Source organism: Sander vitreus, chromosome 13 (assembly GCF_031162955.1).
Source record: "Sander vitreus isolate 19-12246 chromosome 13, sanVit1, whole genome shotgun sequence".
Classification (NCBI taxonomy): domain Eukaryota; kingdom Metazoa; phylum Chordata; class Actinopteri; order Perciformes; family Percidae; genus Sander; species Sander vitreus.
The window spans coordinates 8,810,785-8,822,408 of NC_135867.1; positions in this window are offsets into that span (position 1 = coordinate 8,810,785).

An 11,624-nucleotide genomic window follows, 5' to 3' on the forward strand; every position below is an offset into this window, starting at 1 on the left:
CAGAAATTGTATACATTGTTTGTGTGCTATTTCATTACTAAATTCACTTCTAAGACTTTTTTATGCGAGAAATCAACTATGCAGAGCTCAAATATGGGCCGTTTTACTAAAATTGATGGCTAATTGCAAATTTTTTATGACTGTGTCGGACTTCAGGAGCTGCACAATCTGCCGTGTCAGGTAGCAACTGCCGGCCGGGTTTGGGCCTTCACAGACCCGCTATATGAGCTGGAGCTCTGTCAGGATCTCACACACGAGCTGCGCTGTGTACTTTAGAAAGAAGAAAGTTTGGAAGTTTTTCAAGGATATCGAAAATGAACCACGGTCGTAAATGCAGTGTGCCAGGCTGTAAAACGGAATACTGGCCCAGAGAAAAGTGTTTAGAACAAGTATATCGGACAATGGAGCGGGAGTTGTGGATCTAACGCAGCAGCGCAGAGGACATACCTGCAGGGCTTCACTCTCCGCTAAATTTCCCTGCGCTGACTAGCTACAGGGTGAGTTGTGATTCCTTGGTGGGGGACAGTTCACTTCTGGGTCGAACGGGTTGCTGGGCATAGGCGCAGATACCGTTGGTGCTCCGCTAATTCTGAGTACCCACGAAGCTGATCGCGGTTATGTGTCAGTTAAACTTTTCATCTCCAATCCTATCCTGAGTTGAAACTGTTACGGCCTACTTTACGGCGAGTTGATAGGCGTGTGTGTTCGTGTCGGACTCAGCCGTGAAATGCAAACATTTTTTGACTACTTTTTTTTTTTTAAAGGGCGTGCGCCCGTGAGCACCCACGAAGGAAAACATAAATCGGCGCCTATGTTGCTTGGTCTCCCAAATGGAACGGTCCGGACAAGGGGGGGAACTGGGGACCATGAGCCTCCTTGCTTATCACTTTTATGCATGATAAGGATCTATCGGAGATCTACCCCAACTTTTGGACTGCTCTCAGGATTGCACTTCCTCTGCCAGTCACTGTGGCTCAAGCAGAGAGGACCTTCTCAAAACTAAAGTTGATCAAGTCATACCTGAGGTCAACCATGTCCCAGGAACGGCTCACTGGCCTTTCTGTCAGTATCAATCGTTCAATAGGGGGGAGCAGATTTCATACAATAACATCAGTGATGATTTTGCATCAAGGAAGGCCAGAAAGGTCAGGTTTTAGTTTTAGTTTGTGTTTTCTGTTCTTAGTGCAATAGTGTAATAATTAGATTCTCTTTAGTGTGTTTACACATTTGTGTGATGAAGGATTTGTGCTATTTAGAATATTTATTCTATATTTTATTTGCAGATTATTCTTAATATTGTATATTATTGTTGCTCTCTGCTCTTGTTAAATTTTTTATATATCTGATTGTATATATTTTTTGCACATTAATATATATTTTATTATAACAACATAAGTGAAAGAGAAAATAAAATTTCTCAATTGCACAAATCCTTAAAAAAAAACACACTTAAGAGAATCCAGTTATGTAACTATTGCAATTACAACAGGAAACACACTTTTTGTTGCACAATCTCCACCTCCAACATTTTCAAAACACAGTGAACAGAATTCTGCACAAAATATGACAGTATACATTATCAGAACTTAAAATAAATATACACTATAATATAGTAATATATTTTTTTTTTGGGGGGGGGGGCGCTCGAAGGGGGTCTTGCCCTGGGTGTAATTCAATGTAGAACCGCCACTGCACGGCATTGTGACTGATAGATCAATGTGAGAGATTTGAGTTCATACCTGATATTACAGTTCTTTCTATGGGAAAGTGTGACTCCCGCTAAAGTAAATTAAAAAGTAAATAAAGTAAATAGAAAACATTTATGTTCTGTCATACAATGAGTCTGAGGTGGATATTTGCAAACTGAAAATAAAATACACAGTAGTGACATAGTTTGTAAGCTAAATTAAATGCCTGGAAACAAAAGTGACACATGACGATGCATAGTGACAGAGAGAGACATTGAGATCATAATTCACCTCAGATAAGGACTGTGTTTGAGATTTATTACTGCAAAGCTGTCTAGGTGATCCATAAATGTGTTTGAGGTGCATATTCAGGCTTGCAGGCTCACATCACTCTGAGAGCTGGTCAGCAGCTGAAGCATTGCAGGCTGCTTTAGGGACTGTATGTTGTTGAGGTGGGTGGGGAGGCTGAACCTTGTCTTTTACTTTTTTAAAGAGCGAGAGCCTTTCCGAATATTATTATTTTCTTTTTCTTTTTTGAAGGGGGAGGGACTCTCAAAAAAGAATAACAGCATTGAGGTTGCAAAAATCTGTGTGCCATTACAGTAAACTAAAAAGTGTATTTTCACATAGTGGCTAAATCACATCCATTAGAAGTGGAATTAGCAATAGCAAATGGCATGTGTAACAAAATTGTGCCAAAGCCATGCCAAACATTCAAAACAAAATGCAAGTCAGACACACACGTTTCATATGACTTCATTCTGTTTGAACCAGTTATACACTGCTGTTGCTAACCTAAAACACTTTTAGCAATTCTACTTCTTAGTGATTAGAGTACTGTAAATGAAGTACACAGAGAAAGTGCAAATATACAATACGTTCACCAAACACTAGACAAGACCAATGCTGCAGACTGAGGAAAATATAATTTATTTCTCTCCACATACCCAAATCAGTCAACATGGAGAGTCACAACAAAACATGTCCAAGTTTTCATACTACTACAGCAGTGTGCATAACACTGTTATCTCAGCAAACAACAGACAAACATAAAATACTGTGTCCAGTACAGGTTACAAGTACAGTAAATAAACAACAAACAAAAAAAAGATCTGAAAAAAAACTGAAAATACAGTACAGAAAATACTAGACTTACCTGCTGCATTTTTATAGTGCCTAGACCTGATTGGTGTGTCTACAATTAAGCAATCATGTGTTTGCGCACCTGATGGCTGTGTTTCACAGATCGGCTCATAGGTGTGGTCATTTGACAATCAGTGCTTTGGAAATTGCAAGGAAGTGACATCATGATGTACTTGTGTCTAATGTGTGTTTAGTGTTCTGCAAATCACTGTGTGTATTGTTTTGCAAAAAGTGTGAGGCTGACATTGTGCTTATAGTGGCGCACATCTGGGCCAATGTTTTGCTCCTTGAGTGTAAGGTTTTGATAATTGTGTAAAACGTTTGATTTCAGTGTGTAAGCAATCGGCAAAAACTGTAAATGACAAAATGCATTTTTTGTAATTGCCTTCTTGAGTAACACATTTAAAAGTGTTCGGATCTGGCAACCCTGCCGGCATCTTGACATCATTTGTCAGTGTCTTTAAAATCCGTTTCAAATCAAGATTGCAAAAATTTAAAAACATTTTCTGATCCGACTCTGCAATGGCTAAGGTTTGGTTAGGCTTAGGCACAAACAAATGGCTTTGTTAGGGTTGAGGAAAGATTGTGGTTTGGGTTAAAATAACTGCTTGGTTAAGGTTAAGGAACGGTCAACTACCTCTCTCTCTGTGGACTTTGTCGCTCTGTAACGTCACTCTGTTCCTTTGGTTCATTTGGTCAAGAGTCATAATTCTTGACCAGTAGAGGGCTTTGTCACTTCAACAATGGAAACATGTCATTTTTGTACAGTCCCATTAGGAACATAACCAGAAAACCAAAACACTTATTTTTTTCTTTCACTGTGATTGGTTCTGTTCTACCATTTGCAATTAGACTTGCATTAGCATAACTTACTTTTTCAACTTTTGTTAATGCATATTAGGCCATGTTTGCACCCCACCACATCTTACTGTACATGCACAGTTGCTTGCTTCACATAGATAATGAAAATGTGAAACTGCATGAATGGAGAGGGCATGAAAACATACTCTTTGTAAGTATGTGTGCATGTCCTATACAGTACAAACTCCTGTTTCTCTGTATATGTCCCTGCCTCTCTAATACTAACAACTCCTCCAAGCAGCTCACTCCTGCAGGTGTCAGAGGGAGGCAGGGCAGCAGAGCCATCAGGGAGAAATATGGGCTGTAAGCCGGAGCTGTAGCACCATTACCGCCAGCGTCTTACTGCTGCTTTCATCTGTTAGCTCTATCGCAATGGTCATCTGGGGAACCTGGTGGCCGCGCTGCCATCAAATTGGAGCTGGGCAGGAGAAGGAAACAAAGACCATTATACAAGGTGTGTCTGTGTGTGTGTGTGGGTGTGTGTGTGTGTGTGTGTGTGTGTGTGTGTGTGTGTGTGTGTGTGTGTGTGTGTGTGTGTGTGTGTGTGTGTGTGTGTGTGTGTGTGGGCACAGGCGTGGGACCAAGACTGAGAAATGTAGTTCTGTGCAAGTGCCTGCATGTGGGTGCACGAATGCATTTCTGTCTGTGAGCCGCTGCGTGTGCACAGTAAGAGAGTGTGTGAGAAAGAGGAAAGGCTGCATAACAAATCAAAAGCCCTGGTTTGTCCATAAAATGCCTCATGGCTGCAGGCTGCAAAAAGAAGCTAGTGCAACACTTTGTCTGCACTGCCTCTCTCTCTCCAGTGGCAAGTCATTTCATTGAACAGCACTGCAGCTGATACCATACAGGTTTCTCTGACAGCTCTATTCAATGAAGTAAAGGATGAAGTCACTGTTTTTTTTGTTTATGTATTTGTGTTTTTGCGTAAGAGCCTGTGTGTGTGTGTGTGTGTGTGTGTGTGTGTGTGTGTGTGTGTGTGTGTGTGTGTGTGTGTGTGTGTGCCAATTTGTATTAACAGCAAATTGTTTTAGTGGGTACATTTGTGTCATTGGTGTTGACATACAGTATGCGGGTGCACAAGTTTGGCAGAGTGTGGCTGGTTGTGTGACAATAAAAACTTTTTCAAGTGAGAACATTGGCATTACTTTCCAATTTTCAGAAACTACAGCGGTGTTGAGTAACAGTTGAGTCTTGTTGGGGCATGAGACACGGCCATTATTTCAAAAGGAGGGAGCTGCTAAGCTCTCTCATGCAACTGCATGAGAGCCAGAGCAGCACACTACTGGAAGTTATTTTCTGCCAAGTTGTGGGGCAAAAACTAAACTAAATAGACCTTTGACCCCAAATGTGCTGACCTCCACAGTGAGTGTCCAATTGGATTCAGGCCTTGGCTGAAATGTTACAGTATTTACAACATCACTACACTACAATTGTAATGTAGAGAAGAATGGTGGAAAAGTAAATATTGTGCATCTCTGAATTCCCAGTCAAGATCATACCAGGACTTATACAAATTATAAACATGGCAGAAAATACAGTATTTGAGTCAATTTATATTATGATTGTTACAGTGCTGCTCTTTACTTTACTTGCAGTCCGGCATTAAAACTGTGTGCACATACTGCAGCTGCTTGCCTCTGTCTGTTAAAGGTTCTGGTTACAGGCAAACAGTATACATCTCCCGTTCCAAGTCAAGCCAACATTGATGTTGTGTTGAGTGTGTGCAGTTTTAGTTAAGTTATATTCTTTACAGCACAAAAAAGAAAAAAAGTTTTTGTTGACTTTTATTTATATGGGTGGATTTTGATCGCATTGTTCCAGGCCTCTATGTGTGTGTCTGTGTCTTGGTAATAGAAAACAAAACATTCAAAATCGTGTTTTCATATTTACCAATACTGAATTTAAAGGAGAACAATTTTTTCTTTTTCAGAAACCATGGTATCCTTTTTTTGGGTCATTTCAAAGTCCTCATTACAAAGTAAATAGCAACATCAGAGGGACGATGATGTTTTCATTGGCTTGCCCAAAACCATACCTTAATTATAGGATTGTCCAATATCATCACTCTTTTTTTTAAACATTTAAAAATATATCTGCATAACTTTTTATAAATAATGAACATAAACAAAATGTTCTTATTACAGTTCAGGTAGGTGTAGCATAAGAGTCCCTTCTACTGTAAGTGATACCTATGTGTGTGTGTGTGTGTGAATCACATCAATACTTGCAGTGGTGAGCTGGAAGAAAAGGAAATAAAGAAGAGTTATGGCTCTATCTCCTGGTGTTTCTGTCTCTCAGGGAGCAGCTACGCGAGAGTGAGAGAGACCTTTTTAGTGCTGACACATGCCTGAGTGCCTTTAAGTTTGAGAGGAGAAGATATTATGTTTCTGACGTATGACTGCAAGTACAAACACTCTTGAGCAAATGGTGGCAGAGATAATGATGACTGCTGTAGCTGCTCAATCCTAACATGCTAGTCTGAAAACTTAATTTGTTCAGCCTTGGGTATAGCTGTGGGTAAAATGCACATGATGATCCTCTTGTAATGCCATGCACGGGCTGTCGTCTATATGAGCCCCTGGAGGGTCGATTCATATTTGCACCATTTAGGCATGATTGATTTGCCACTCAGAGTGCGCCTACAGCAGTCTGAGATCGTCTCTGCATTGTCAAGAGAGCTGTTGGTTTTATGAATAGACCTGATATGCATTTGTCAATAATGTGGATCCAAACATTTCCACTGCCATGGCCATAAAAAGGTTAAGGAAAGTTGCAAGGATTATAACTCAGAGAAGCACTCAGAGAAGGCTGCACACAAAAAGGCTGAGGACTCATGCTCAGACAATTAGTGGACAGAAATCACCACATGCTCTGAAAAGCATTAGAGGTGGGGGGAAATTGCTGCAATTACAAAAATTGTTGGTGTTGTGAAAAATATTACAGCCATGTTCTGTAGAACATGAGGTAAGAAGTTACAAGAGGTAATGTAAATGCGGTGTTTCATGTTGTTGTAATGGACATTTATATATAAAATTGCAGATTGTGTGGACTAGCATGTAATTGTATTGTTTTCACATGCTATAAACCATGATCAAAACCATACCTTAACCTTAATCCAATAATTTGACCTAACAATTTTGAGTTAGGTAAAATTTAGAGTAGGTATGTGAAACTTAGAGTATGTATGTGACAATAATAAGAGTAACGCAACGTGTATGCTTTTTCTACAAAACAACATTTCTGTATTTTTGAAAAATGTTTGTAGGATATAATAATAGATTGTGTGCTTATGCATAACATCAATAGAATACACATGCCTTTAACAGCTATATGTTGATGTGAAGTTGTGAGTCTTATTTTGCAAAAATGGTCAGCTTGTTGCTGTACCTGCTTGGCAACATGAGTCTGTAATCTTGCATAGTTAATATCATGATTCCACTTCTGTTACACTTTTTTTCCCTTCTATGGTTGCAAAGACAGTATGGGCACCACCTGCACATTACATCAGAACATGCAGATCAAATAGTGTTTTATCTTGTTTGACTCATGGAAAATAATGTGATAGAGTTGGAAGGAATAATGCTCAAACCCACTCCTTTTTGAAGCCCTGCTACATGTCATGCTTTAATAGGCACTAAATTCAACTAATCTTTTATTTAGAAGAGCCACTGCTCTATGTTTGAAAACGATAAAAGAATGACCTTGTTTTCAGTGGTCTATGTTCAAATGACTTGTATTTAGCAGGAATAATGAAACTGACACTCCAGGATGAGTAAAAATATCTCTACATCATTCCTTTCATTGCTTCATGTAATTGCTGGAGAGTGAGACAGACATGCAAACCAGCCTCACTGAGTTCTGTCTACTGTGTGGAAATATTCCCGCCTAATGTCTCTGACCATGGTGCTGAAACATTTAAACATATGCTTTATTCTAACTCCATAGCTATTAATGTAAATGGGGCCCCTGTAATTCTAACATTGATTTGATGTAGACTGTTCACTCAGATATTTGAGAGTTTGCATATTGAATTTGGTTGAACCAGAACCACACCAAACACCTAGCAATTACCTAGCAACATCCAAGGATCATAGCAACAATGGATTGACAACCAAATGACACCCGAGCAACCAACCAAAAACAGTATTTTTTAGGAGCATTTATTAGAAATTAATAGAAGGAATTACATTATGCAGCCTACAACAGGGGTCAGCAACCTCAGGCATGCAAGCCACCATTGGTATCCAGTAGCTCAATCAATGGCACACTAGCAATAAGTGTACAAGAGAGTTTTTTTGAAATGTTCCAATCTGCATGCCAAATGACCTCTTTCACAGCTACTGGCAGAAGCACAGCCTGTTATTGACGGTAGTTTGATTGACTTTCTTACCATCCGAGTTCCGCAAAGACCCGCCCTACTCTGCCTCTGATTGGCTAGTACTCGTTGCCTTCTTGACAGAATGAGGCACAGAGGAAAAAAAAAAACTGCCTGAGCAGGCTCCATAGATGATCACAGGCTTAATGCTGATATGGCACACTGATTAACAACATTTTAAAATGGCACTTCATATTAAAAAGGTTGCCGACCCCTGGCCTCAAATAATTCATTTGAAAGTTTTTTGTCTGTTTACTGTTTTGCACCTAGCAAAATGACTTCTTTCTTCGGATTCACATGCTAGATGCTGCAGCTCAATTCAAACAGCTAGCCTACCTCCTCTTACTTGACCCACATCAACACCCCACCACCCTTAAACATAATAGACTCCCCTCTGACTACCTCCCTGCCAATCTTTGTAATTTATCAATTGAAGTAGAACTCCCATAAGAATTTTTTTTAAATACTGCCGAAGAAAACTGATTTCTTTCATTTGTTGATAAAAGAGGAAGCGATGTGTTACTTACTGTAATAAAAGGCATAAAAACAAAACATTGTTGCAGCATTGTGGTACAAGGCCATTTTCCATCTTACCAGACATCACCTGTTACTACTGTTCTGTAGATAATATGTACTCAATGTATGTGGTATGTGTTCTTTCTATTGAAGCCCACTGTATTGTAAGGAATCAAGTATTGCAACATCATGACTAAAGTTCCTTTCTTTACTTTTCTCTTCCTCTCCTTTATTCCCCCTCCCTTTTCGGTTCCTTTTCTTTGCTTCTTATTTTTCCAACCGTCTTTTTTTAACTTCCTTGATAAATGTTACATCAAGCATAAATATTTTACTGCCACATGCAATTTTGATGGGGACGCCACCATTCTCGTATCTTTTTGGAATACAGCATGTAGACCTAATTGTGCCATGTGCAGTTATCCCCTTTCTGGCTTTAATATAAAGGGGTAAAGAGAAGGATAGAGAGAGAAAGAATATGTGTGATGTGATAGTGTCAGAAGTTGGGGTCAAAGGGATATGTGTACATGTCCTAAATGTTGCCTAACCCTAACCCTGCAAACAGTACTGTGTGTGTGTGTGTGTGTGTGTGTGTGTGTGTGTGTGTGTGTGTGTGTGTGTGTGTGTGTGTGTGTGTGTGTGTGTGTGTGTTTCAACGAACCTTAATATAAGCAGGTAATCCGCTGTAAACTTGCTCATCTGTGAAAGTGATTTGGACCTACCTGCCTGTCCTCTGCATGTCTACTTCCTCTGTGAACATCATTGCCTTGTTGATTAGTGATGCTTTTAAGTGTTTGTCATATAGCCATCAGTCGCTGTATAAGAATGCTCTACGGGGTCTGAGTGGAAGACAGTCCATGAAAAACAAAATAAAATATGCATTTGATACTTTTGACAACATTTGAGTGTTTATAGTCCTCACTGAATGAACCCAGAAAACAGCAACATGGATATCATCTGTCACCATGTTCTCCTCTTTAATTCTTACCTCGAATTTCATCTTTATCTTGGCTCTTTTAAATAAACAACATGCTGTAAATGTGAACATTAGTAGGCAATGTATTTTAAGTATAGTAACATCATTTTTAACTGCTGAGTTGTGACAACACAGTATCTGTGTGGCTTTATTTGTTTGTATATTTTTGTCTTATTACACTATGCACTCACAGACAACAATCCTTGTAACTTTAAAACTCACCTCAAGCATAACTTTAAACCAAACCTAAATCGTTTCCAAATCCAAATTTTAGATCCTACATTCAAAGAGGTTACCAACCCTGACATTAAGAAATAAAGAAAAACATCTGCAAATGAGCTTCAGATTTTTTTTGTTCTTGACTATTCTGTGGTAATCACTAATGTCTAAACACATACTTACACATGCACGCATGCACACACAAGTGTCGCTTTCCAGTGCGACGAATCTGCAGATGCAGCCGCACCGCATGTGGCGTGCAGCAGCTGACGTCAGGAGAAGAGCGGAGTGAGAGGAGTTGAAATAGGGCAGAGCAGGAGCGGAGCGCTGAGAGGAAACCTGCCGGAGGAGCTGAAGGATGGCAAGTCGCTGCTGAGAGTTGGGACGCGCTACCCGTCGCTACAAACGCAGCTGCTGCTAATACACCAGCCCATAATTAATCTAACCCTTTAAACCCTGCCGGGCGGGGGGAGAGGACTGGAACTAAAAGAGCGCAGTTTGTTCACGTCGCAGCGAGGAAATCTGTGGCACATTTGCTCAAATTTCCTTCCTTTCTGCCTTCTTGCCTCGGGATACCACAGGTAAGGTGGACGCTTTATTTACTAATGCGGGATAGGGGCCCTAAGGTTGCTTAAAGGCGTATTTATTGTGTTTTACAAGTTTGGTTGTTTTGGGTGCATGACGCTGCTGTATCCGTCACTATTTGTATTGGGAGTGTGAGTGAATGGAAACTGTAAATATGATGGCAGTGGCGTGCTTTAATTTTAAATTAGTTTGTGAGTAGCTGAGGAAAAATGCATCAATAATAGAGAGCGCTCCAGAATTTACAGGCACAAAGATATGTGTGAGGTGCAGCCGTATAGCGCAGGGCGATGTCAATGACAAGCTGTGACAGTGTTTAACTACACTGTTTGCTATGTAGCTTATTGTCTGGCGCAACACAGGGTGTGATTAATCATTCAATATGACCAGATGCCAGCTTTTGGTAACCTTGTATAACCGTGCAGTGGCTCTATCTGCTCGAAAACAACAGGCTAGTGTTTGATAAATGGCTTCAGTAGGACTCCTCTGCCTGGATGCGCCAGGTTTGCTCAAGCAGCAGAGGGACTGAAATGAAAACATAGTGAGACACGGACATCCCTCGCTGGGCTCTCTGGCATGGATCACCGGTCCCAACAACCCTCACCTAACCACCCCTCCTCACCAGGTCCTCTTGCTGTCAGTCAATTTCTTCGGCAGGACGCTGGGAAGACTTCATCTTTTAACGATCAGTGTCTTATAAAGCACATACACCCCTCATCTACTCACCAGCATGCAAAAACTCTCAAGAATGAGGGGAGGGAAATTCCTAAACAAGACGAGATTTCCTTGTCTGATTGTGTTAAATGAGCTGTTTCAGCGCTCTCTCATGGGAAAAGCCTATCAGTGTCACCAGAGAGCCAGCACAGCGGTAGCAAAAGCCTCCGTGACGGCCAGTGGAGTGGGAAATGAGGATTGGTCGGCGCGCACGCCGCCGTGATATAGTATATTGCGCCGGAGCTCTCCGTGGTGCTGAAAACGCTCCAGCCTCTTGGTCCCTTATGTTCCTCTCATTGCCTTCCCCTCGCGCCCCAGCCTTTCTTACTGGGTTTGTTGGATTTCCTCTCTACTTGGAACCAGATATGGAGTCAACATTCAGCAACAAAATTACGGCCATTCATAACTGTGCTATCTGTGAAAAACCGGTTGTAAATTCTAGCCCTCCATCTTTATGGGAGCCAACAGCTCCTCCAACTCTCAACTCAGGCACGTAGTCTCACCCATAAACACACAGACGCACATACATACATACAGCAGGCATATGCAAGCA